At 49.2% G+C, this 22336-nt stretch overlaps 1 protein-coding gene across 12 annotated transcripts in view; it reads right to left on the reverse strand.

Annotated features, from left to right (window-relative positions):
- Positions 1 to 22336, reverse strand: part of KIZ (kizuna centrosomal protein) — a 130934-nt gene that overhangs the window by 105655 nt on the left and 2943 nt on the right. The window contains exons 2-3 of one of the 12 annotated variants that reach the window (XM_086744350.1): positions 19110 to 19313; positions 14124 to 14270 (exon numbers count right to left, since the gene is read on the reverse strand). The exons of 2 other annotated variants lie outside the window; for them this stretch is intronic. The gene's annotated coding sequence lies outside the window, so the exon portion shown is untranslated. Of the gene's footprint in view, positions 1 to 6760; positions 6871 to 11245; positions 11440 to 12120; positions 12267 to 14123; positions 14271 to 19109; positions 19314 to 22336 lie in introns of those variants that run through there. 9 more of the 12 variants (XM_086744352.1, XM_086744353.1, XM_086744361.1 and 6 more) reach the window with 9 other exon arrangements.

A 22336-nucleotide genomic window follows, 5' to 3' on the forward strand; every position in this document is an offset into this window, starting at 1 on the left:
CCCTGCCACACTATATTATGTGATATAAATGTTATTGCAATTAAGCCAATGAGGAAAAGTCCCAGAAAACAAAGATGTTTTGTTCACGCTTTCTTCTCGTTCTTTCCCCAAACCTCAAGCTGCTGTCAGAGGGTAGGAAAGAGGAAGAAGCATTTCCGTTAGAAGGTGCCTGCAAGCAGCAGGAGCAGAGAAGCAACGCAAACCTGTAGCTGACACATTGGTTTTTCCCCCAACAAGTTATTTCCCCGAGGCAGACATGAGTGAGGACAGGCATTATGGAATAACGAGGTGCAGCCAGAAGCGGTCCAGCCAGCCGGGCATCCTTCCGGCAATGGATGAGACATGTTAGGGTACCCCACGCTCACCAGCTACACTGCGCAGTTTCACTCCTTCCCGTCTCAGCATCCACCCAAGGGTTCCTCCTTCCAGCCACAGCTCCAAATGCCTCCGAACTGTGCGCACTGGAGGTTTTTGTTATCTGGAATGTGTCAGCCCAGGCAGCGGGGCAGTATGTCCATGTCCAGAGCAGGAAAATGATCTATATACAGATCAGCAGAGGTGTATAGCAGCTAAACCGTACTCTCAGTTTTCACTTGTTTCTCCCCATCCTCCAGTCATACATAAACAGGACGCATGTTCTCATTAGGTGCCCTCCACATTAAAGTCAATCAACTATTTTTAACCATTCCTGGCCAACACACGGCCCGTCACCAGCCACTGGGTGAATCTTGTCAGGAAAAGAGACCTGCAAATTTTTTTGCTACCTTTACAGTCATGATGGGTATATGGAGAACATTGTTCCAACAGCTAGGTTAGAAGCCTAACACAACACGAAGCTGTTCGTGGGGACAATTAACTGCCAGAGCAGCTCAGGCAAGTCAGCTGCCTCGCACTGACAGCGCGGGTCTTCGATTTAAAATGCTTGTCTGAAGGAGCCATGAGTTTGAGCTGAAATACGGATGTCTAATTAACCCCAGAAGGCTGACACATCCCAACCAGCGGCCATGGGAGCCAGGAAAAATCAGCCTTTTCTTCCAGGCTCCACCTATTCAGACAACGCACCAGGGACACAAGGATGCTACGCGCCCAGCTTCACAAAGCCCCAGCTGAAATGAATAAAGATCTCACAGAAACATTCTTATTGGCAAGAGTGCTAAAGAAAAAATTGACATATCCCAGACAAATTTATTCCCCTAGACCTTACCATGATGTAACACAAACAGAAACAAGACCTGCATGGTGCTATGGGTGGTGACAGCCCCCCAGTGTCACTGTAACACCTGGAGAGCGCTGCGGGGTTTGACAGACTCAGGAAAGGCTCGTTTGTGACACCAGGTCTGCTTTGCAAAATGTCCTGCACCTTTTCTTTAAGGACCTCAGCTGGGCGCTGAGCAAACGTTTAGTTACAGGAGGGACAGCCATATTAAACTACTCCGATTTCACTGTCTCTGAAGAGGAAAAACAGGGAAAGAGAGTCCTAGCATTCATCATTTACTCCAAGGTGCTGTAACCAGGTGGAAACTTGTCTTTTATATGCCGCACTGTGTCCATGAAAACGCATTATCTTTAAGTGGGCACTGGAGGAACCACACATAACATTGACTTCTTCATCCCTTCACTAAGATGGGATATTTCAATCACTTGAAGATTTAAGTGGAGATGAGCATGGACCTCACCTGCCTCTTCCTCTGCCAGTTCAGTGCATTTTGGACATGCTCTGCAGCAGCAAAGCTCCTCGCAAAGGCAAAGCCGCAAAGCTCTGAACTCTGTCCGTACAGTTCTGTCCTATTAAATAAGAGCAAGGAGAGGGAGCTGCTTGTGCCCTTCGTGAAAGCAGAGCAGCTGCTCAGAGGTTCTGTTGGAAAGAACGCGCCCTCTGACGAGGGTTTGCCCCTGGAAATGCAGCAACATCAGCTGAGCTTTCCCGGAAGCAGAGCATGACCTGTGTAGGGCAGCCTGCACTGTCTGTACCCACACCACCACACAGAGGCCAGCGAGCAAGATGCCACAGCAGGATTTTTTTCCCCTTTCTAGTCCCAAGCCCATGGCAAGACTTCTGCAGAAGCTAGTTCTCAGCCCACAGCTGTGGAAACCACTGGCCACAAGTCATTTTTGGGTGACAGGCAGGAGACCTTGTGGAAGTTCTTCACAACTCCCACCCTTCAGGAGACAAAGACTCACAGAAGCTGGAAGGGAAGACTGAGTGCTTACCACACGTGCCATCCATCTTTCCAGAGCAGGGCGTACCGCCCATGCCCTCGTGGCCGGATGCTCCCCAGCCCTCCAAATGCTCTTTCTTCTGCCACGTGCCCAGGCGAGGGCGATCTGGCAGGCTGCACAGCCGCCATCGGCGCTGCCGGCGCACGCCACGCCGCAGCCGCACATCCCTAATGGCTCTCCTCGATGTGTCGACACGCTTGGCTGATTAGCTGTGGGTGATCTGAAATGTCAGACTATTAGCCTTGGCAACTACTGCCAAGGCTGCTATCAGCTGGAAATATCTTTTTAATAATGTAACTGTTTGTAAGTGGAAAAGGTGATGCTTAAAATACAAAGTGGTAATAAGTACAAATTACTGAAGCAAAACAGAAAAAGCCTTTTGTTTCCAGTCAGCCTTTCCACGGCACATCCTGCCCGGTGGCTGAAGGGATCACGTCCTTACAAGGCGGTTTGCAATATCACAATTAAACCAGCAGAACCGTTAAAGAGAATAAAGCCTCCCGCTAGAGGGTCCTCCCAGGACAGGTACCTGCACGCCCACCCTGCTGCAGGTCTGTGACCTCTACTCAAACACTCCCATCCCACCCGGAGGTGGGAATACCTGGAAGGAAAATACCTCTTCCTGCCGAGGGAAAGGGAACAGGGATCTCCACAGCACAGAAAAACACCCACCCTGCTTCGGGACAGGACAGAAGCAATCAGGTCTTCCTCAGACGCATTTTTCTGAGCAGTTTCCCCCAAAACACAGCTGTTTGCCAAGATGGGCGTGCTTCCTCTCACTACTAGCAGTTCTGGAACAGACAGTTTGAAAATATCCCCAGCCAAAACAAAACTCCAACCATGCTGCATTTAGCTACTGTTACGCTTGACATTTCTTATGATTTCTTGCAAAAACATTAATTTGAAACGTTTTTATACTTCATGCCAGTGCCACAGCAGGGGATAATCACAACATTTCAAGCTCAGAGCAAGACTCAAATACAGGAAAGAAATTAAACATGGATAAGAGCAAGAAACTGTTAACGATCAAAAATATTTTACTGCAGGTTCAACAACAAAGTCTGGAGGAGATAAGCTTGCGTGTGTACCAACATTATGTAAAAAAGTGATTATTCAGCCATTCATGGGAACAGAGCTATTGACTCCAGTAACAAAGGACACTATATAAACTGCAGTGGTTTTGCTTTTTAGCCTGGGAAAATTGATTTTCTTAAACTTTCCCTTGAACCTGCAGTAGGGTTTAATCTGAACCTAATGCAGCCTTTTAAGAACTCCCATAAATTAAAAATATATCTTTTCATTTTGCACATTTTTGGTTCCTGCTGTTACAGCAGAAGCCCAAGAAACATTGGAGAAGGAAGCAGAAGTGATAATTGCATTTGTTAGTGTTACCAGTTCATGTTTGTTTGCATACATTAAAAATAACATGTAAATATTGAATGCCAGTGAAGCAAAGCACAAGACAGCTTAATTCTACCGCAGGACTTAAAAAAATGGCCTCAAGTTGGGGCAGAGGAGGTTTGGGCTGGATATCAGGAAACATTTCGTTACTGAGAGGTCATCAGGCACTGGAACAGGCTGCCCAGGGAGGTGGTGGAGTCACCATCCCTGGAGGTGTTCAAAGGACATGCAGACGTGGCACTGCAGGACATGGGTTAGTGGGCATGGTGGTGTTGGGCTGACAGCTGGACTTGATGATCTTGGAGGTCTCTTCCAACTGTAATGATTCTATGATAAAAGCCGTAAGAGTAGATCAGAGGCTCATCACAAATGAGCAAACAGAAGATGCGGAGCAGCCAGCGAGCCATCTCTCCATGCTCCGGGCACGCTTTGCTCCGCAGACCAGGAGGGGAGATGCCCACAACAGCCCATCCCCATGTCTCCGTGGCACCGGGTCCCACGAAGGTGCTGAGCACACACACATCCCACCTGTCTCTGTGGCACTGGGTCCCACGAAGGTGCTGAGCACCCCACGCATCCCGCTCAGCACCCACAGCTGACACACAGCATGCCAGGGCTGTTTACAGCTCCTGCACACCCCCTCCTTTGTGGACCCGCTGAAGAACCCCAGTGTGCAGCACACCACTGCACATTTACCTCATTTTTCCCCTCAGAAAGGCAGCAAAATGACTGTTTGTTCAAGCAGCCCCTCAAACACCACCAAACCCACCGCCCCCAGAAGATCTGTGAGCAGAGGGTTTGTTGTTTAAGCAGCAGCCAGCCCTGTGTGCTATGCAAACAAACCCCACGCTCTGTGTTCTCGCAAGCCTCCTGCTGACTTCGCAACTCATTTCGTTAGCGAGTAGAACACACTGGGCTGACATCAATGCATCACGGGGACCAGAGAGGTTTGCTCATAACTTTGCAACAAACAGTGATCAATCAATTTTTGCCCGTGTGGGGAGGGAAAAGCCCGCAAACAAAACACAACACATACGGGGAGATTTTTTTTAATGGCACAAAGGGCAATTAGGCACCCAGTCTCCCGATGAAATTAGGCTCCTTACGGGCCTCTCTGCTTTTAAAAGTCTTCCCCTTATGTGCAGTGGCAACAAAATCTACTGTGAAGCCTCCAAACGAGGCAAAAATCAGCTGCAACCAAGAGAATGGTTGGTGGGGCTGCAAACAGCATTCCTGGCTCCTTGTGAAGTGAAGCCTATCCCATGGGAACCATCTCTTGTAGCACGCATTATATTAGTGTAAAAATGTCAAAACAGGGAAACGCTCATTAGCTATCAAAAATAATTAAGTGTTCTGCAAATAGCAGTATTTACTCAGATACGTCTCCCCAAGGCTAAAGGCCCTTCCCCTAGCACTGCAGCTGTATGGTCAGGCCGCGTCCCAGATCCCGCAAGGCGTAACGCTGCTCCCGAGAGGCGGCCGTGTCCCCAGGGGACCGGGTCTCGGCACACAAGGAGAATAGGCAGAAGGCGAACAGAAAGGATCTGGTCAAGGCGAACGGCGTGATAGCAAAGCCAAGGCACAGCACTCAAGTCATGGCTGGAAGGCTGGCAACCCACGCAGATGCTCAGAGGTTGCCAAGACTCATCCACCACGCACCAGCCCACAGGACGAGCTGCGTGAGCAGAGCCGCGCTCCAGATGCATGCGGACACAGCAATGCTCATTTACACAGCTCAGGAACTCGCTGCCAGAACCAGCCACCAAGGGATGGCTTCACACCGCCCCAGCAGCCTCTTTAGGAAGCAGTGACCAGAACAGCGTGACAGCGGGACAGGGACAGTGGAACTGTCCCGAATGAGAGCCCAGGCTGGGCCCTTCTCACCCTCAGTTTGTTTTCTATAAAGTAATGCACACAGGCACTTCAGATGTGAAATATCAGTGCCAGTGGTGCGATTTCTAGCAGCAAGCTGTCGAGACGATGGCTACTAACAGTCTACTCACAGCCATGATTTTCCCCAGAGAACTTCCCTTGAAGACCCCCCATCTCTCTAGCCCTGTAAAAAAGACAGGAGAGTTGCAAATCAAGTTACGGAGCCAGAGGTGTCCAGCTAGCTCTTTCCAGCACTTGGTAAAATAAAGAAATCGGGTGCCTGGGTCCTTCCTAGCTGTGCTACAGAGAACTGCTACATATTCGTTCAACACTTACAAAAAAACACTGTGTGGAACCTAAAAAATGGAAACTTTGGTGGGAGGAAAAACTACACAGCTAATTTAATAGAGGGTATGGAAACATCTAACTGAATAAGGGGAAATGTGTATTTTTATTCAGAGAGAATTGACCCGTACTCCTTGTTCGGGCTGTGGAACCGCTCTGCTCTTTTAACTGTATTTACCCAACACACAGCTAGATGGCAGAACAGAGGACACGCCCGAGCCCCCCACCCAGCTGAGGCCGGATTACCCCACAGCCAGACTGGGGGGGCACAGCTGACCAACTTCCCAAAGCAAAGTCATATCTGAGCATGCTTCACCTCCAGCTCCAGCTTGTGCCAGCAACGACAGATTTCATTTCCACACCCAGAACTGCTCCCTGGCATCCTCTGCTGAATGAGTTCACCAACGCCTCGGAGACAGACTCCTCACCCCGCGGGCCTGCGCAAGCACCTCGCACTGCCGCGTAGCTGTCCTGACATCTTTAGATGCAAGGATGCCGCGAATAAACAAAATCATCTCTGAGGTGAGGCTGAGCCCTTTGTAAAGCAGAAGAGCTCAAACGCAGCCTGACCTGCAAAGCACCCCTGTACGGAAGAGGCTGCCAGAAATAGCTCCAAGGGCAATGGCATTTTGATTTAAGAGCTATACAACAGCAGCCAAATGGAGAAGAGAGACGAAACATCTTCCAAAGTTTACTCTCACAGCCTAACAAGTAGTTCACAAAGGTATTTACTGGGTAAGCATTGGTGACCTCATTTTTCCTCTGGAAGCAGCGTGCTCCGGGGCTGCACTGACACAGATGATCCCCTGCTCATTAGCTGGCTCCCTGAGCAGGGACACGCCGCACAGACCGAGGCCAGCGCTACCTCGCTGCTCCCCACGCGGCCCGGAGAAGGTCCCTCCCGCAGCCGGGTGACATTTACCTGCTCCCGGGAGCCGCGGAGCCAGCCAGCGTCTCACTGTCAATCTCCCACGCCGTGTCTCCGGGGGCCTGCGAGTGCCAACATCACAGCAGCCGTCCCCTCCGCAGTCACTAGCCCTCTCCCTCCCCTCTCTCAGCTGCCTGTTTCCACACACATAGCACAGCTCCTCGGCTTTGAGAGCAGCTCTGCCGCCAGCCCTGCCGGGAACCAGCTGGGAAGAGGACGAGGAGGGGGCACGGGCTGCAGGCACAGCAGGAGTTTGAAGTCCTTCTTGAGAAAATGAGTTCTCCTGGCAGTTTTGAGCATTTACACATATTTATAATTTTTATTTACAAGAATCAGCAAAGCTGAAAAGATATCCGGAGGAGCTAATGAGAGGACACAGGAACGTTTCATGGATGAGCTAGACAAGGACTTGCATCCCACCTTGACTACAGCATCAGGCGCCCAGCTCCAGTAAACCAGCACATGCACAGCACTGACACTGGGGCTATTCTGGCTCGGACAGGCTGAGGATCCCATCAACGAGGCACTAGGTGATATCATTCCTCATAACGGGAGGCTCTTTGGGAGCCTGTACATGCCCTTACCCCCGAGCTCCTCGCTTCAGACAGAAGCGGTCCAGCTCATGCAGTCCCCTGGCCCCCCCAGGCCGGCTGCTTCGGCAGGAGCACAAGATGCATTCTCCCCTTATGCTATTTACTCACAGCTACAGATGTTGACATAACAAAGGGCCAAAGACAGACGGACAGAGGGGAATAGTGTTGCAGCGCGGACACTGAGGGCTCTATTCTCCAGAAAAGAGCTTCTGACTTCCCCGCCCAGCCCTGCGATTCATTTGGAAATCATCTGGGCTGGTGCAGCTTGCTTTCCTCTCCCGCAGGACACAGAGGAATGCCATTGAACATCATCTTCCCTGTTTGTTTCTGCGCTGAACTGAGCCCTTATAAACCCACAGAAAAACCCAATTGTTTCAGATCAAGTGGCCAAAGCTCACGGATGTATTGGGCAGTGTGTGACTTCGCCTCCTGTTGACCCGCCCCTGCCAAGGAGCTGTGTTGGGAAGAGCAATGCTTTCTACTAATATTATCTTCAGAGAGCCAAGTTTAAAGGGCTGACTTTCCACAGAAAAAAAAAATTAAATGCTTTCTGAGGGACCACACCTTGCATTTCCAAAGCTTTGCAACTACACGTAACCTTCAAACAGCAAAAGAATACAAACATTTTCAAAAACATGACCAGAAAAGCTGGGGAAGATAAGAGCAGGGCTAGCCTGGGGCGCAGGACAGGTTTTGGTGGCCTGCTCCAACGCCAGGCTGCCCAGCATGCCCTGGCCCCAGCCTCTGCATCTTCCCTCACGCTGGTGGTCTTCTGGCCGCAAGTCCCCAACGTGCCTGCATAACGGTCAGAGCGGTGGAAGCACCCACAGAAGGTGGCCAGTGCTGGATGTGAAAGAGACGTCAGCAAGGCTTTTAAAAACTGTGCTCAGCACTGCTCCGAGGTGTCTGGTGCTGCTCTCCACATGGCCAAGGTGTACTGTGACGCCTTTGAAGCCCTGCTCATCTCATGCTATTAATGGCATAGGCAGAGACCCTGACATTAAGCCCATTTAGGGAAGCTCCAGGCCCACACTGAGCCCCACCAGGTTCAGGGAACCTATGCACTCGGTCTCCATGCAGACAGTCACTTGGCCATTTGGAAGCCCTGCGCTGCAAACCAGCTCTCCCCAAAGTGAGCTAGAAACAGGATTCTGGTTTTCAAACAGTTGCTTTTTTAAGCTTCTCATGCAAACTAAAGTTCAGATCCCTCACAACTGGTGGGAAAAGATATTATTGCCTGGAACCATGCCCGGAAAAACTCAAAGCTGAGCTTCCCTCTGACTCTGCTCAATGCCAGCTCCCATCCCTCAGACCTGATGCCACCTGGTGCTTACAGCCAGCAAAACCAGCCACTTCCCAGCAGCATCAGGGCTTCTCCTGGGCAGAGCCTGGGAGATGCTCAGGGAGCAATAAGCAGCCCTCAGATTAGCAAACACGCGGTAATTCACAGCATTTGTTCTGCCAGAAGATTAACATTCCCTTTACTGCACTGACTCACAACCCATCGACACGTCTTAGTGCTCTAGGGTGGGCTTCAAGGAGAAAGGGGTAACAGTTCACCTCCTAATTTTGCTAACGTCTTCGCTGGATGGGGATTGGCAGTTCTGGACTGCAGACATCCCCGCTGCTGCTGAAGAGCTGTCCTGGCACAGCACACAGCACTGGAGCAAGCTCCCACCCCAGAGCCGCACGCTGCTGGTCCTGAAGGGGCTGTAAAGAGTCCTTTCAAAGAGCAAATAATGAGTTGACTTCATAAAAATAGCAGAGAACCAACCGCTGCCCTTGAACCCTGCCTATTCTAGCCCACCTTGGCACATCAGCAGGCAGGCAGAGCTCCAGCAGAACCGAGGTGGCTGCCGCAGGGGACGGGCAGCGGCCGAACGCGGCGTGAGGGCATGAGAGGCCAACTGCCTGCAGACCAGACGCTTGACCGGCCACATCACCCCACCGAGACCCCACAGCATCTCACACCTCTGCCCTGCTGCCAAGCGGGGCAGGAGTCACAGCTGGGCACACGCTGGTCCTGCGGTGCCAGGACAACCTAGAAAATCGGTTTTGGGCTGTGTTCCCCTGAATTCAGCCAGTTTTGCCCTCCCCAGAGCAACACAACAGGAAACAAACTCAGTGCTCTTCAGGAGGCGGCACGATGCAGGATTTTGTTCCCCAGCACCCCTGGGGTTAGTCCAGACCTGCAAACTGATTTGCAGGGGATAAACCCAGTTTGCCTCAGCCATCGGTACTCTGTCGCCTGAATGCACAGTATAGCGGTAGGTCCTGCTGCACCCAAGTATGCACCCCTTCCTCTGCCACGGGTGCCAGTCTGGAAGCATCCCCCACCAAAAGCCAAGGAGGGTGGAGGGGTCTGTGGGCCAAGACCGCAAGGCTGTTTCCGTGTCCCGTACCCAGAGAGTGATGCCAGGCGTACGTAGGCTATGTGGGAACAGATCTCCCAGCAGGAAAGCAGCCACACAAGAAAACGTGTTTTCCAAATATTCAGTGGGGAACACTGAACCTAAAGCAAACAAATACAAATTTACTGAAGATACCCAACAGCATGAAACGAAGTAGCAGAGATGTTCACCCTTACAGGGTTTCTTGTGCAGCTTGGAAAAACAAATTTACATTCTTCCACTTGTAAAATCTTTCTAAAATGGAAGAGATGCTTGAAACCCTACACTAGCTCCTGTAGCACAAGTGTCGGTGCAGTGGAATCTCAAGGCTGGATAACCTAAGCCGAGAGCCTTTTTATTTCCTGGTGCACATTGCCACCTGGTGGCCTTCCTCCCAGCTTCCAGAGGCCCCAAGATTCAGGGATGCAGCCAGAGCACGGGTGAAGTTATGGGGAAATATTTCCACGTGCTTGATCACAGCCTGCAGCTAGAGATGTAACAGGCTGTGAAACAACACCACTTGGGGTTACCCGGTTCAGGGGCAGCTCTAGCAGCCTCCAGTTCTCTTTTCCTGGCTCCAGTTCTCATCTAACATTATGGCAGTAAAAGAAATCAAGAAACCAAAGAATTTTGCACGTGGGATTATTTATAAAAGCAACAACTGTTCTTTTCCATTTCTCCTGTTTCTCTGCTCATTACTGTTTCAGTGAAGCAGGTATGTTAGCTGATTATCTGTTTGCAGACGAGGTTGGCGCTGGTTTGCAGAGTGTGGACAACCACGTAATTCCTCCCTAGCTACATGGTAATTACTGCGCTATTATAGAGTAATTAAACATTCAAGTAAACATTAAAACAAGGACTCTGTATGGGAGCTGCCAACAACCGTAGGACAGAAAAATCAAACAGTAATTCAAATTACAGTGTACCATAGTGGTACCAGCTAAAGCAGGTAGTTAAGAGTCTATCATCTTTTACACTACAAACAAATTTTGTAGCTTTTCTGGCTGCAGGAGTGTCTGGCTGTGCCACGGCCACGTCCTACCCCTCAGCAACACATGCCTGTTTGACGCTACCCAAGCCACACAGTCTGCCTTTGCCCAAGTTTGTTTCTTTGGGACAAACCTAAATATTAACATTAACTAACACCTCCAACCGTTAGTTACCCGTCCTAAGTGAAACTCAGACACCAAGTACCTTGTTAGATGCCAAAGTCAAACTATTCAAAACAATGCTGAAGTGAGACCTCAGGACAGTATACAGACAGTACCTGACCCAACTCAAAATTCAGTTCCCCTCCTCCGAGACTTTTCCCATGGAATTTTTTACTTTTTTTTTGGTGCTGCGATAAAGACTCTCAATAAGAAAATGTTCCGGAGCAGCCTGAATGTCGCAGCTCCTGCCACGCACCAGCAGTGAGCCGCGAGACAAAGCCCGTGTGCGGCACCTGACAGCCCCCCCGAACCCTTCCCCTGCCCCGAGCAGGCATAAGCACACACCTTGTCACAGGCACCCTTCCAGCTGTCCACTCGCTCCAGGCAAGCGAGGCTGGAGAATGTGAACCCATGGGCAGATTTCCTCCGTCTCCATGGACGCAACTGATCCTCAGATCAAGAACTGGCTGTGACGGACAAGATGACACAGCTCACCCTGTAGCACAAGGTGTCCATCTGGCCGAAACAGTCTTGGTCATGGCAACTAGCGAACTGGACAAGACGGGAAATTCTGCGCTGTATTTAAGCAAAGATCCTCTTATTGAGGAGAGAAGTACGTTTAAGAACAATCCACCCCTTTTGCGCAAACTTCTCTAAAATTGTGTGAGTGTGTTCACGAGCAAACTCCAATTAGCTAGGGAATGAGGGGTTGTATGAAACCTGCAGGGGCAGCGCAGGAACTGCATTTTCAGGAGATCACAACCCACACTGAGACAGATAAGCTGTCACAAATAAACAAGTTATATTTGTACCCCACGTTCGCATCCAAGGCAGCGAGCCAGCCAGGCTCAGAGGGATCCACACCTTTAACATCCACTCGTAAGGGTGGTAACGGCATGCAATGCAGCTCCAAGGGAAGGGTTACAGGATCTCTGCCCCATCACACTTCTTGAAAGGAACGTCTGCCCCAAAATAGCAGCTCACCTAATTTAGCCAGTAACTTTAACTGCAGAAGCATTTTTGCTATGCCCTGGCTCCTTACATGACACGACTTTTACACTAGTCCAAGAAGGCGCACAAAAACCTGATTTGGGGCAGCTCTGCACTGTTTGTGGCCAAAGCATTCTCCATAGCTGTTTAACACTCACACAGCACTTCTCCAGCCAGGGATCTTAATGTGTGATGCAGACAGACAAATACCACTAAGACAAAGGTCATACCGTAAATCCTTTAGACCAGCAGCAAAACACAGCAATTCCCAGTTCTGGGTCAGAGGGAAGCTCTGCCTCCGTCTCAAGGGGAGCTGGCGTGAAGGCACAGATTAATGAGAGTCATTTTCCTCGCACCGCCCGCGAGCCCAGCAATTAGCCGTTCTTTATAATAGGCCCCCGTTCCGATCACATGCTGCTCTTCCCAAAGCACAGGCACCCATTTAATCCTTGCAAAGAAAAATCCCCCTGCATATTTATAGCGGGGAATAACCTTCCTAGTGACCAGCAGAAATAAACAGGTTTATTTTGATCACAGACAGATTACCTCTAAACACATACTAAGGCTTTGCTGGCCCTCGGTTCCCTGACTGTTTACAAACAAGGAAATCCTCGTGACACTGGGAAGCTGCACAGTATGATTTTATCACCTTTAATGTATATATTTGTTAAGGCAGCAATAATAATCACAGCTACTGCTATCTTTTTCTTGCTCTGCCCCCTCACTTAGCAACCAGTTTGAGTGTTGCCAGCATTACTCTCGGCTTGCCAAGGAAACGATTTCTGTTCCTTGAATTTAATTTCCTAGCAGAGTTTAATTTATATGTTGCTGCTTTATGGTTGTCATGAAAGCCCTCCTTGCCCTGCTAATTACAAGGTGTGCTCAAATCTCCTCCTCCCACCCAGCGCAGCAGCTGTGGAGGGGGCTGGGGCACCACCTCCACCCCTGTGACTACACTCACTTTTTGTTGAGGACTACTTACTTTAAGTTTATACACAAAAAATAACATCTTTCCAGATTTTGCTCATTAGCATCTTGGAAGAGACTTCTCGGGAGAAGGGATTTTTCCCACCTCTGCACTGAAGATAGATCAATGCTGATGAAGTCGAAACTCCCTGTAGAGGGAGCAGGCTCACCATCCCATCACACCCAGGATGCTTTAGTCATTTCAGCAATAACCCCTTTCAGATAAGCACGCAGCACCTATCATCCAGCTCATTTGCTGAACCTCACCAGCCCTGTCAAGGCAGCTTGCTCTTTGAATGAGAATTAAACAGAATTTCTGACTCAGGGCTCCAGGTTTCCTCATTCAGCATCACCAGCATGAACCACACCTGCAGACGTAGCCCAGCATACAGAATTAGGAAATAACTTTCCCACACCACTAAACTTTTCCAGAATATTGGTCAAGTAGTGTTGGAAACAAGAGAATTGGGCCAAGGGACTCGGGGGGGGTCAGGCATTGCCCCTCCAAGGGCACCCTGCACCAGCACATGCTGATTCACTTGGATACATGCAGGAAAGGGCCAAGCTCCCTCAAGACAGATAAACATTTCACATCTTACACCCTGCCCCCGGAGCCAGGAACCCTCAGTCACCACAGCACTGCACAGACCTCTTGCCATGCCTGCAGATACAGGTGAGGTTCTCCTGTACCATGGTCTTCACAGACCTCTGCTCCTCTCCATGCAACACCAGATGCTGACGAAGCTGGTGGAGGGTAAGGTGGAAATGCAGCCTTTTCCCCTAAAATACAGCTTTCTCTCTATGAGGTGTAGCTGGGAAGTATGTGCTAATAACTTGTCAAACACTGAACTGAAGTTGTGGATAGGAATCATGCTTTTTTGTCTAGAAAAGTGTTTGAAAACGAAATAGTGTCTAAAACTGTAGCTATTGCACAGCACATTATCTTGAAGGGCTTGGGTATAATTTAGATAAAACACCGTATCTCTTCTTTCAGAAATGTCAACATAATTCTAAATGTGCATGTGCTTTTCCATTGGTTTTCTATGAAGACTTACAACTCTACAAGCCTCCTTATCTTGTTCTCTCCATTTTCTTTTTAAATTGGCAAATGAGTATTCAATCTTTCAAAATTTTAGGTGTATATTCTTACATGTGGGAAAAGTGCATGTTCAAAAATGCCCTCAATGAGTCCATTATGTATGTGATCAGCTGTGACACGCTACTAGAAATAAACTACATGTCTGAATGAAATAGAAAAAATTATTACCAAGTTGCAGAACCAGGATGAAATGCTTCACTTCCCTCCTGTGCTCCTGGTATTTATGCTGTGCTTCATCCCTGCTGCTCTGTCCGTGGTGCGCTGGTGAGGTGGGGCGTGAATTACTGCCTCGAGCACCAGGTCCTCAGCGCTAGTCTGAAATGAGAAACTCCCCGTCAGCCAACCTGAACCCCACTTCTTGCAGGGGCCGTGTTCCCCAGCCCACTCCCAGACACCTCTGCCTCCCAGCCGGCCCCCCTCTGCACCTCTCTCCAGGTGCAGCCCCCCAGGGGGGACCCAGCTCTTTCACAGCAAAAGACCTCACAGACGGCAAAGGGAGCAGAAACAGCACCTGCCGCATCTCATACACTGTTTGTTCCCTTGGCTGCATCTGATTTTGGGAGAGGCTCTCACCCAGGAGCCTGGGATCTCCCTGTCACCCTTCTTTCCATCATTTTTTTCTTCAAACCCTGGGAAAGAGGAAAATACGCAGACTGAAATACAGGAAATTCCGGTTGTGCATACAAAAGACCTTTTTTTTTTGGTGGCCCAGGTTGTCTGGAGAGGCCGTGCAGTCTCCATCCTCAGACATATTTAAATGCTAGCCAGGTACGGTCCTGAGCAGCCTGCTCTGGGATCACCTGGACCAGGTGATCTCCAGAGGTGCCTGCCAACAGCTGTCACTGTGTGGGTTTCTGCTTGTTACTTCATAGGAAAATGTGTGCAATTAACAGGAATTTTATCCATGGTTTGCCATCTCCAACCTCTGATGGGGTTTCAGCAGCATTTCAGACCCCCTGCTAACTGCCCTCCTGTGGTTTCACACCGTTCCGGCAAGCCGAGAAGGAGGGAGGAACGACCGCACAAGCAGGGTTTTGTTGCAGCTGCACCATTCTGCCTGGGTATCTGCTCCCCCGTGCGAAACGCCTGTGCGTGCATGCAGCCGGGTGCGTGCAGCCACCGTCACAGCCGGTGGACTTACAGCGTGGCTGGGTTTGGCTCCGTTTGCTTTGCACCCGAATCAGCAGCTGGACAAAAAGGAAGGTGATTTTTCCCCCAGCACAGTTACATTCGCATTCACCTCTACACAGGCTCCCCCTTCCCCGACCTGGGAGCTGGAGTGCATCACACACAGCCCACCGCTGTCGGAAACCACCAGGTATCATGGAGGAAGGCTGGGGTAGCCATTAACTCGGATTAAAATGCCCCTTCGAGCGTATGAAGGTGCAGATTTACAGGACGTGGCCGCTGTCAAGAGCAAAGACGCAGCTGCACATCAACGCTTACCCTGAAATACCTGTGACTGTCTACCACTCTCAAGTGTACCACATGAATAAGAAAGAGGTTTCTAATGAGATTAAGACTGATCAAAAATACACGATGAATTGCCATTCTTCTTTTTTACCAAGCCAAATATTTTGCGACATGAATGCCATCCTAATTTAAGCCTTCGGCGTAGTGCTCAGGAATCCCCCATGTTAACTGTCACCGCTCGTGCCGGCAGGGACTGGGGGAACCCTGTGTGACCCCCACGCGCGGGCCAGCTGCCCTGCTCACCGCCTCTGCGTACACCACCGGCGTCAGACAAGGGGGAGCGTTTGTAGGGATGCAAGTGTGCAGCTGCAATTTGCAAGTTCATTACCAGTGTCCCTGCAAAGATCATTTTTTTTTAATTGGAGCTCTAATTAGCAATGAATTCTCATTATTTCTCATTGAAATCCCAAAGCAGCTTTGGCACATTCTCTTTGTTCTTTTGAAAATGGCGAAGTGGAGGAGCCTAGAGGAGATAAAGAAGCAGCTGATGATATACTAGGGGGGCTGATTTCCCCATTCCCGCAGTTTAACACATTTTGCAGCAATTTTACTTATTATTTACGATTTGAAGAAATAAGCATTTCCATAAAGAAACATTAACTGCATCACGGTCGATGGCTGCTCTCTATCCTTCCCGGAAAGACGTGTCACCGGGATAAGATGCACCTTGTAATGAAGCTGGGTTCTTCTTTCACTCAGGGAAAATCTCCATTGACTTCCAAAGGAATTTTACAAGTGCGGGGGCACAAATCCAGAAAGCGGCAATGAGAAAAGGTCTGCCTGAGAAACAGCAAAACAGCCCCTCAGTTACAGCGCGGCGGCTCCCAACAGGGAAATGTTCATCAGGTGGAGAGGTCGGCCAAAATCTTCCTTAAGGTCAGGCATCTGGCGCCGGGAACCGACCTTGGCACCTCGGGGCTAGACGATGCCAGCTGCCAGCGGAAGCGGAGGCCCAGGCTATTCCCGCCGCAATGGGCGAGATGCTTGGCATCACCAGTGAAGCGTCCTGTGGCACCTCTCCCTGCCTCCGACCTGCACAGAAATCCGCCCACGTGCCGAGGTGCACCCAGCTGCCAGCCGCGCAGCGATCTCACCAGCCGGGTGTCGCCTCGCAGGGGACCGTGGAAGAGGAGCACATCAATGAACGGGCGACCGACGCACGCTCCAGTAACAAACGGGCTTGGCACTGGAAAAGAGGAGTCTGGCTGTTTGACCATACCGGTGTCTGCTCCAAAACCAGAAATGCTTTGGGCTCCTGGCAAATTTTGACATTGTTTTCAGAGGGATGGATAATCATCACATTGTTTCCACAGTCCTTCTACAAATTACTTTGATAGTAAAGGACCTCCTGTGACATTAAGTATGTTTTAATTATAACATTGTCTGTAATGCATATATCTAATTGCAAATAATTATTTTATCATATTTTGTCTGTATGCCTGTTATATCCATCAGATATTATCTTTGGACTCGGTGGTACAGGTTAATTAAAATTTCTCTTTTAATATAGTTTCAAAGCTAACCACATAATTTCATCTGAACACCAGCTGTGTTGGTAAAAAGTTTTTTTTTTTTTTTTTTGTCATGGTTGTCCACGGAGGAAAGCCTGAGCCATTTCTGAAGGCTGTAATTACCGCACTGCTTTCTACAGTCATTTGCAAGAGAAAAAGAAGGAAGAATCTGTGTAATACCCGTGGTCAGCCGTTGCTTTGTGTGGTTCTGGTTTACCTTGAAGGTTTTTTGTTCTCTTCCTTACATAGAAGAGTATTTGAGATTGTACTTTCAGAAGGAGAATATACATATTACATGGCCACCAGATAAAGTCTGGTTTGTTGGCATAAACTGCGCTCGAGGTGAAGCCAATCGGCGTGGTCATTCGTGACGTCATGTTAAGGGCGATCCCAGCCAACTGTTTCCTTCCTCAACCATCGTTCCTTAGAGCAACAAAGAGCAAACACAAGGTGAGAGAAAAATGAAAACATGAACATACTGTTGAGTGGAAAAAAAGAGAGCTCAGGTTAAATATATGGCAATATAAACACCAAACCAGGGAAGATGAGCAGAGGACGAGAGAAAAAGACGACTCTTGTTTCACATGGGAGAACGCTTCATCTGTAACTTGTACTCACAAATGACCGTTGCTCCTCACCCTCTGCACGTTACTTCTGTCAGTATGACTGTCAGCATCTCTCTGGTATTTAAGACGGTACTGCTGACGTACTCTGCCTGTCTGTTCAGAGTCAGCTCCGGGGAAGAGAGAGGGGCAAAGGCCAGCAGGGAGAGGGTTAGGACACGTTCCCGAAAGCCAGGACACAGCTGGGCAGCCAGAGCAGGGGAGCAGGGGCTCCCGGGACCTTCGCAGATGCCGGACAGGCAGAGGTGAACGCTGCCAGGAGGAAATTGCTGGAGCTCTACTGAGACCACGAGTGACCTTTCCTCTTGGAGAGGGGTGAAGTAAACAACACTTATCTCGGATTTAGTGCGGTTGAGACAAGCAGTCCTTTATCTTGTACCATGGCATACGGAGCAGGGAAGCAGAGCAGTGATTTTCCTGCTTTTACAGTGTAAGCCATCTCTGCTTTCTTAGCCTGGTGTCAAGTCGAGCTGTAACACCTCCTCATGGAAAGATCTTGGCCGGGGCAGTAGGTGATGGGCTTTCACAACCTGCCATAAACCTCTTCATGCAGCTCAACCTTTTGCAAGCATAGTTTGATCTCTCCTTAGTGGGCTGGCATTTTTACTCCATTAAATTTCCTCATTCTCTGTGCCGTTTCCTTTTGGAAGGCATCAAGGGATATGCAATCCATGTTCCTTCTATTCTGGATTCTTTTCCATTTGTAGACATAAATTCTTCTCTTTCCCTCTATACACAGTTTGAAACTCTGGCAGAAGGAAATCTAACGTCTTTTTTCGACAGTGTTTTTTTCTGCCTATCATTTTTACTATATGAATGACATTTTAATGCCTCACATGCTGCAGCGGTTAGAAGTTTTCCATCAGACTTTTCCCACATAGCCCAGCACCCAGAAGCTCCATTCCCTTTTGCTGCCAGATTTCTGGGGGTAGGAACTTCTGAAACCACCCCGCTCTGGACACGCCTGCTCCCGGCTTGACGCGTGGTTCATTTCAGCGCAGTTTATTCCAGCGCTATCACCTGCTCTTTGCCATCCTGCAGCCTACTGGAAGCTGTGCTCAGAACAGAGCCAGGGCCTGATCCCACCATCCCTCTGAAGGGCCACGGCCCTCCACCCTGCCGCGCCGGTCTCCAAGCCTTGCGTCTCTGCTGCTGTGTGCAGAGGCTCACACCTGGTGCTCCAGCTATGGCTGGAAGGGAGAATGTCACAGCCTTACGCCCAAACATCTGCATCGGCCATTTGATTCCTCCACTGTATTCATATCTTTTGCAAACGACCAGATACAGCAGACCGCTCGTGCTGATCCCGTGACTGAAGATCTTCACGTACTGTCGCAGCCTGTCCCCAGAGGAACCGGACAAAACTGTCGCTAGTCCCCAGACCATGCGCTAACCTAGACCAGCGCATTGCAGCGCAGACCACTTTCAGCTTAAACCAGAACTAAATCCCTCCGAGGAGGAAGCACTTTTGTGTACCAGAGCCCCGTCTGCTTCTCCTAAAGTAAATATTCAACTCCTATGAAGTAAGGACTAAATAAGTAACTCACGCTAAATCATTAACTGTTTTCTGGGAAGTCAGCGGGCTGTAGTGTGCTCGTCTGAGAAGTCAGCACGCCTCTTCAGCAGACATCCTTCGCAGACACTGCGCACCTTCGAACTGCTCTGCTCCACCTGCCAGACACGCCGGGCCCTGCTCGCACCTCTCCCGATCTCCTGGGACGCTTCAGTGCCCGTGTCATTCATTAATTCATCTGCAAGAGGCAAAGGGACGACAAGAAACCCGTTGGGTACGGAATGGAAGTCACTGGGGGAGATCCTCAGTGAGTGTAAGCGGACGAGGCGCATTTGCTTTCATAAACACAGCAAAACTTGGAACCTGTGCAGAAGCTGATCCACAGAAAGCAGACTGGAGGATCCGGCCTGGGGAGAAGTCCAGTGTATATTAGAAACTAAACAATAATTGCATGGCTTTGAGTCCACAGCAGTACTCTGTAGGTGCAGAGACCCGTGCCTGCACACCCTACAGCAACGCTGTTAGCAAAATAAACACATCAAACTCAGAGCCGGCTGGAAAAATCTTTCACACAAGCTTAGTCGTATCAGGACTGAGAGCAGTCTCATTTCCCTACCTAGCACGCTGGCACCGTACCAAAGCGCTGCCGAGCCCCCAGGCACTGCACCTCAGTTGGGAAGCATCAAGTGAGTCAATTCAAATGCAGGAATAAGAAGCTAGTGTGCCTTAATGGATGTGCCAGACCAAGGATATGCAACAGGACACAAAAAATAACTCTCTAAATGCAATCTGAAGCATTTGGCTTGAAGGACAAACAATCAGTGTCAGCATCCTATGCCAAGGAAATTACTATCTCACCTGTACGTTATTCAGAAGGGAAGTCTCTTTTATTTACTTTTCCCCTTCCCTTTTTTTCCGGGCTCATTATAAAGTGTTGTATTGACACAAGTGAGCAGAGAAGTTCCGTAACTTAATCTCTGTCATTAAAATTTCAGACTCAACAGGAAAAGTAACCTTGCCTGTTCATCAAGCCCAGTGAAATTCAGGCGGCCGCTCTCACAGCTGCAGTGGCGGGTTTCACCTTTCCACAAAGTCTGCAGCGAGAGGCAGTTTCCCATCACCGCCCGCTCTCGTTTACAGCAGGTAAGAAAAGAGGGCAGCGATCCCACCCTACTGTGGCTAAGGAGCTTAATGCGCTAAGAGCACGGAAACGCAGGCCAGCTCCTGCTTCTCCTGGCCCAGCAAAGCCAAAAGATTAAAGCAAATGAGGCCCATTCTGGTTTTTTATAACTTTGACTGTGATTCTGTTCAATACATTTTGCTATACGCTATGGTAAGTCACTGCTCTCTGACCATTGAAATGTGATTTGTGTTATCTTTCTGATACGAAATTTGGAAAGCACGCACGTCTTCAAGATGACGATAAGCAAACCCCTGAGAGGCATAGCTAGCCTTCACTCCTCAGGACTGCTACGCTCTCACACAACGCATCAGAAAGCCCGTAACCGGCCTAAAGACCAAAGACCAATGCTGTGAGCTTTGCTTCTGCTGCCCCATGCATCCCTCAGAGTGTCCTAGAGGTGGCAAAGGCAGGCACTGACCACCAACGGCAGGGACTGGCTGCAGGAAGAAGGGGTAACGCCTACTGTGGGGCCATCGCTGTCGGCGTGGCCCCGTTACTCCCTGAAAGTACCACGCTGCTTCCAAGAGAGGAAGAACAAAACGCATGAGCCATGCAGTTCAGGGATAGCGCGTCTGCCTGTAGTGTAAAACGCGTGTTAATAATTTAGGCTGTTCTATTTTAGGCTGGAAATGTGCTGCCCCGTACCTGTATTGCTCATACGCAACGGGTGCCTGAAATAGTAACTGCTCTGCCAGTGCACTGCAGCAACAAGGCGGCATACAGCTGAGATGGGCTGTGGCATGATTTTCAAGGTCATCATTTTCTCTTTTGTCTGTGGGGTCTTGGCTGTGCTACGACTTCCAGACATCTCCCCCGTACTGATGTGATGCTGGCCTTCCTCCCCCGGGGCTGGCAGGAGCGGGGGTCTGCCCAGCACATTATCCAAACGAACACCCAGCTAAAACGGCAGATTGCTGCACAAGGGAGCGATTTATCTAAACGAACACTGAATCTGTTCGCACCGCTGCCGTGCTTGTGTTTGTACGTTCAGCTCACTTAGGGTGTCACGCTGTGTTGTGACCTTTAAAAACTCAGTTCTGTGATAAGCGATTACTGCTTTGTCCGCTTAAATGACAGCTTTATATAGATTTTACTTTAGATCCCGAAAGCTGAATGACCAAATCTCTTTCAGAAAATTATTCTACCCGAAGCATCAACTTTCAGAAACGCATCATCTGACTTCCTGGGAAATTGCAACTGTTGTATTATTAGAAAACCCAAGTCACAGATTTTACAAGCAGTTCCCCTACACAGGCTGGAATCATTGCCGCAAATTTACAGGACTTCTGGTTTGCATTATGCTACATCAACTCATAAATGAATCACTTGAAAAGTTGTATTTTATGATGTTTTAACTATAGGTTAAAGTTCAGCCACATATAATTCCGAGTTCCTAAAGGCAGAGATTCATTCCGATGTATTTGCTGACCTAAAACTCAGAGAAGAAACTGTTAAATGGGTTTTCACCTTGCTGCCATACTGACTGCTTGTTCTTAATAAAAGACAAAGACATTCTACACCACAACGATTTGCCAATGTACGGCAGCGCGTTTACACGCAGAACAAAACATTGTCTCAGGTTACCTGACACACGACATGCCGAAGAAAATGCGAGTTAGAACATCCGCCATTTATCACTCAGTTTGGTACTGTGATGATTCAGCTAATGCAAAGCCATATAAAAAAATAAACAGGAAAACGGTCAGCAACCTTTAGGATAACTTCCATTTCTAAAACCTTTTATGTATTTCCAAGTAATATGTGCTCTGAAAACTAGGAGAAGGAACTTCTGAGAAGCAAAGTCTCTCATCGCGCCCGGTACAGGAGCTTTGCAGGGTTCCTCCTCACAGCCAAGGGGCCAAAGCCCCTTCCCACAGAAATCCACTGAATTATGTCAGTGTGCCTTTACGAGCCTGCTTATTTCTAACATCAGAGGAGCCGCTAGTGGCACAGAGATCAGATTTAGTCCTCAGGCACACAGAAAGCACAGTAGCACTTTAACGGCAGCAGGGTTGAGTTTGGTCGGTCCCCATGCCCTGCACTGGGCTCTCCAATGCTGCTCAAACAAGGCGGCGGTC

This window comes from Chlamydotis macqueenii, chromosome 3 (assembly GCF_036417535.1).
Source record: "Chlamydotis macqueenii isolate bChlMac1 chromosome 3, bChlMac1.mat, whole genome shotgun sequence".
Classification (NCBI taxonomy): domain Eukaryota; kingdom Metazoa; phylum Chordata; class Aves; order Otidiformes; family Otididae; genus Chlamydotis; species Chlamydotis macqueenii.